The following is a 5667-nucleotide window of genomic DNA, read 5'->3' as shown; positions in this document are numbered from 1 at the left end:
TCGTGAAGATAAAGAGAGAGGGAAGAAGGGAGGGAGGCATAAGGGAGGACACAACACCCATATGAGCTCCACTACATCCAGGGGAATATTCTGAGTTCTAGGGCTGCAAAAGCATTGTGACTGCCTTTGTTGTTTGGCATGTCTGCTAACCTGGCCAACATTTTAGTCAAGCCCCCCCAAAAGTGCATCCTACAATATGTCTACATCCTGGGGGCACAAGGGGAATCTTCATGAATTGGGCTGATTTCTCCTTGGGAGTTACAAGTCACCAGCATCCCCATTCTGGTGGCTTCTCTGAGCCGTAAATAGATAAAAGATGTGCAAGACACACAGCAATTGCTAGTCCGCCCGAGGGAAGAAGGAGAAAGCTCTACCCAGCCGATTCCTCCTCCCCCTTAAAATCCTTCTTAAGGAAATGCATGATTTATGAGGCATTGAGAACATAGTGCTGAGCGCCGACCCCGCCCACCCCACCCCCCCCCCCCCGTGTGTTCTAAATGAGTTCTCCACGGAAGCGGCTGTGGTTGGAAGGTGGGGCCTTGGATCAGCTCTTCTTGTTTCTAAAAGAGGGGTGGGAAACCAATCCTAGGGCAAAAGATGTCCTGGAGATCCCAGACTGCTTTGAGAGAAGTACAGTTTTCACCTTCCTGCAGTGAAAGTTTGATGCCTCCAATTTAATGTGAGATAGCTATGCTGCAACTTGTCACCACGCACAAGGAGCTCAGCGTTAAAAGTGTAAGGTTCACCAACCAGAGGGCTTTTTGAATTTACAGGCCAAAGCCAAACATCACGTCAAGAGCTCCTGCAGACCCACTGTGCACAGCTTTGAAATCCAACTCATCTCAGGGGGACAGAGTTCCCCCTGAAGGGGCTTTGCAAGCCCATTCCTTCTGTGAGCACATGCGTGGTGGTCCTATTTATAGTAATTCTGCATGGCTGCTAACCAGCCACGTGGCCTAAGGGCATCACTTAGCCTCCTTTGCTGGTTTCCCATCTGTACAATTACAGCGTTAGACCAGTTAGAGCCTCAGGACTGTTCCACCGAAACATTCGCATCCTCAGGATGCTGTGGCTAAAATATCACATTATTTTGACTCCTCAGGAATCCTAAGGGCCCTTCCTCCTTGTTCTTCCTGAGTGAGAATTCTCTGCCTTCTCTAGCTTACTCAAGAGGCAAGCTTGGCTGAGTCTTTGACGTGTCGGAGAATGATGAATCTATGGACGTAGTGACAGAGTAAGGGCACTTGCTCAATTTCCATAGTGACTTGTAGAATCTCCCTGGGTCTCGGGGCTGGTGGTTTACAGGAAGAAAGCAAAGTTGACCAAGAATTAGGGCTGTACCAGATCATGAGGACACAGTTAACAAACAGCCTTTTATTTCTCAAAATATAAATGAATCCAAAGACATCTGCAAGTAGCGGTTAAGGATGATTTAACATGATCTGCATTTGGTACCGAGGCAGAGCTTTGCTGGTGACGCTGCAGGGTGAGCCACACTGTCGTTTGTGTCCTGTGCCCTTCCGCAGAACCCAGCAAATGGCTGCAGGAGTCCCACTGCTGGTACAGCTATTACCAACAAGCTAATTGAGTTTGTTGGCCTTGAAAATGCATCACTGGAGGTAATGTGATGATGTAATGCTGTGTTCCTGCCCTCTGGATTCCCTTCCTGCCATTACCGAGGCCTTATTTATGAGACTGGAAACAAAAACAAAAACCAGGATGGCCTTTAGATGCAGCTCGCACAAGGCCGGAGCAGAGCAAAACTTAGTTGTCTTTGGTCTTCACTTGCATTTGAGATGCAGGGGTTCAAGTTAGGCAGGGCCACTCCAGAAGGCAGGTGGGTGTGCCTCCCCTACAGGGGCCCAGGAGGGACTGCAGTACCTGGCTCTGAGGAGGACAGGAACACACGTGCAGTGGTATGTCAGTGGCCACACACGTTGGCTGCAGATGACACCTGGAAAAAAGAACAACAAATAAAGAAATCACCAATTATAAGTAGAATCAGAATGGGACAAGATACAGTTAAGTGAGCCCAGCAGATATGGGAATCGCTTTGGGAGAAACCAAGAGGAGGGAGCCCCTCTGACCCAAGGTCAAAGGAAAAGGTGGCTGCCCAGGGAGGGTTGTATGCCTAGTATAGGCCGAGTAAGAGCCATGCATGTAGGCTATGGAAGAAAAGGCACATACCACAGCCAGAAATTCGCTGAGCCCCCGCTGAGCCAGGGACTGGGCTGCAGGAAGCCTGGCCTAACACCTGCCCTCAAGAAATTTATCTTCTAGGGGTGAAAAACAGCTATGGGTGGTAAAGACAGACATAGAGACCAATGGAAACGAATAGAAAGCGCAGAAATCAACCCTCATGATGGGCAAATGGTTTTCAACATGATACCAAGACCATCCAACGGGAAAACGTTTATGTAACTCATGGTGCTGGGAAGATGGAATGTTCACAAGTCAAAGAAGGATGTTAGACCCTTGCCTTACACCATGTACAAAACTTAATTCAAACTGGATCAAAGGCATAGATGTAAGAGCTAAAACTGTAAAATTCTTAGACAAAAACACAGGGGAATGAGATCTGCAGGTCCAGAGGTAAAGGAAAGAACACATCAGGCACACACAGGTACAGGAGGAAAGGAGGAAGACCAGATGAGCATGGCACCCGGCCCAGAAGAGGAAGGGAAGGTGTGGCAGGTTTGGGGAGACCATTGCTAGGATACATAGCTTCCCTCTACTTTCCACCTGAGGTTCTGGAAGTTGGCAGCCCAAGAGACCTGAACAGAGAGAGCCAGATGAGCTTCCTGGACACCTCTGATTGGGGACGTGGCCCCACACTTCCCCGGCACGCTGGCAGCACCCCATCTTTCAGGATAATGCAGCAAACAGCTTTGTCCCAATGCCACTTAGCCCCGAGGGTGGGAGGCCATGGCTTGCCAAGCTGCTTTAACACGGAGTCCGGGCCAGGAGGCCCTCAGATGCCCAGGCATTCCCTGTGGATGGCTGGGAAGGAGTCAGGGACTAGGAAGGAACTTCCAGAAGAGTTCAAATACAGGAAATGTCATTCACTTTTCACTGAGATAATCTAGACTGACCTGCCAGCCTAGGTCCATAGTCCGGCTAGTCTCCTTCATTGTCTAAAGATCTGAGATTGAAATCATGCTCTGGCACTTCTGAGCAATGCAGATTTCTGAACATCATTCAATGGCCATGAACCCCGGTTCCCCATACCCTACCCACTCAACGCTACTTGGAGACAAAGGAGATAACGTGATAAGGTGCATGTTATTTCAGTCCATTGTATCAGAAAGCCTTCTGCTAAAGTGCACAATGATGTATACATGTTTCTACGAATTGTATCCTACTGTCTCCAAATGCAGAGAACAGAGCATCTGCATTTGCCCCCGAGACATCTCTCATGGGGTTGGTTTGCTCCTCAGCTTCTGCACCTTCAATTAACCTCTTTTTGTGTAGCCTCTTCTTTGGCTGCACACCTGGTGCGGTCACTACCTTGTGTAGCAGTTACTTGCTGTCCTCATGCATGCAAAGCAGCTAGCAGATCCTTGCAATTGCCTCCTGAGTGAATAAATGATTCTGGTGTTTGTAGCTTCACGCACACGTGTGCATGTGCACACACACACACACACACCAAAGAATGGAATTATTACAATATTTTTTCAAACCCACTTCACAGCAGGTTTGTCTGTATTGTCTGAGTCTCTCCTTGACAAAATGGGGGAGGAAAATCATTGAATTGGCCTGCGAGAGCAGAGCATAAACACGTTGAGGATGAAAGTCCTGTTTGTGGAGAGCAGGGAAAGGAAAGGCGCTTGCCCGCTAATGGAAGAGAGATTTCTGTGAAAGGGAAAAATAAAAGGCAGCGTGAAACAAAAGCAAGATGAATCGCTTCCACTCTGAAAGGAACACGGTGAAACAATGGTGCTAAATGAGATACAATCCCTGACAAAGATCTTCTCTGTTCTCCGAGGGCTTTTATTGTGCGGCGTGCACCAGGAGTTATGTTTTATCTTCCCAAAAAGAGTCAGTGTACTTTATTTTAAGCGTGGTACCTCTCTTTGCCTCGCCTCCCCGCTTGCCGAGATTTAAGTCCGCTATTGTAGTGCTCTATCTCTGATCAGCCTCAAAGATCTGAAAAGCCCTGAGTTTGCAAGAATAAAAAAGGGCCTTCGGGTTTGACAGTGATAGATCCTGCCTGTCCCCTCGGGATGACATTCCCGCACTCTGAAGACCACAGATCGTCCCGATAACAAGCTGTAGCTCCTGCCTGCCTGGTGCCTTTGTGAGAGGAGGTCAGGGCACCTGTGGTGGGGGGGCGGCGGTGGGGGGCAGGATTGTCTGGCCAGCTCAGGCTACCCTTCCTGAGCACTGCGGGGGCAGCTCTGGATCAGGTGCAACAAGTTTGGGGATGAAAGGGAACTTAGAGACACAGTCCTTAGCCTCAAGGATGCTGGATGGAAAACTGGAGTTGAAATGGCAAAACCAATCCTTTAAACTTAAACCTGCATCCCTACTCAGCCACCTTCAGGTAGTGTGCCTTTGCCTCCGTAAACCTCGATTTCCTCATCCCTCAAATGGGATAGTGGGAGCATCCATTGCAAGAACTGTTTGCTGGGAGTGAGATCAGGCCTGCGAGATCATGTGTGCACTGCTGTTGCAAAGGGCCAGGAAGGTTCCACGTGCGGGTATGACTCTTACAGACTGTGAGATTTTTCTACCCTTAGCATTACTTGGCACACTTAATGATTAATGCCTTTTTATCTTTAATAAATGAACAATTAGAACACAATTAGGCAAAGGGAATTGCATTACTCTTCTGATTAAAAACCCAGTACCCAGAGGATGAAGTCCAAACTTAGCACGGCTCCCTGTCTGGCCCCAAGCTGGCTTGCCAGGCTCATCTGCCAGGGCAAGCTCTGCAGAGCTGTCCCAGTTAACGCATGGCCCGTTGGACTGCTCGCTGCACCTGAGCTTACCTTGCATCTGTTGGGCTTGATGATGTGTGGGTGGGTTGGTGGCCTCCCATACACCCTTCACAGCCCAAGCCAAGGCCTCTCCTGAAATGCCCCCAAAGCAGTGCAGTTTCTGTCTCCTCTGCACTCACAGCACGTTTCTTAGCAGTGGTTCTCAAAGTGTGGTCCCTGGAGCTGCAGCAGCAGAGAACTTGCTGGAAATGTAAATTCTTAGGCTACTGAATCAGAACCTCTTGGGGTGGGGCCCAGTATCATGTGGTTGAATAAGTCCTCCAAATGCTTCTGATGGAATCTCAAATCAGGGCACTCTCACTCTGCGCAAACCTTTACTGTGTCAAAATCACTTGTCTAAATATATGACCGTCCTCCAAGAATTAGCACTTAGCCAAACTATTGTTCTTTTCTCTGTCCTAATTTCCCTCATCTGTAAAAATGGGCATAATTATATTATCTTGTAGGAATTCTTAAAAATCAGAAATAATTAGGGGTGCCTGGGTGGCTGAGTCAGTTAAGCATCCTACCCTTGATTTCAGCTCAAGTCATGATCTCAGGGTCATGAAATCAAGCTCCACATTGGGCTCCATGATGGATGTGGGGCCTACTTAAGATTCTCTCTACCTCCCCCTCTGGCCCTGATCCTGCTCATGCTCGCTCTCTCTCTCTCTGTCAAAAAGTAAAA

At 48.5% G+C, this 5667-nt stretch overlaps 1 long non-coding RNA gene across 1 annotated transcript; it reads right to left on the bottom strand.

The window, feature by feature from the left end:
• Positions 1 to 1422: 1422 nt before the first annotated feature.
• Positions 1423 to 5176, bottom strand: LOC144318196 (uncharacterized). Its single transcript, XR_013384010.1, has 3 exons — positions 4992 to 5176; positions 1882 to 1954; positions 1423 to 1695 (listed from the first exon to the last, which is right to left on the bottom strand). It is a non-coding gene; the product is annotated as an uncharacterized LOC144318196 (long non-coding RNA).
• Between the last annotated feature and the right edge of the window lie 491 nt (positions 5177 to 5667).

The sequence above is a fragment of the Canis aureus genome, chromosome 8, assembly GCF_053574225.1.
Source record: "Canis aureus isolate CA01 chromosome 8, VMU_Caureus_v.1.0, whole genome shotgun sequence".
Lineage (NCBI taxonomy): Eukaryota > Metazoa > Chordata > Mammalia > Carnivora > Canidae > Canis > Canis aureus.
This window is presented reverse-complemented; position numbering and strand designations above follow the sequence as displayed.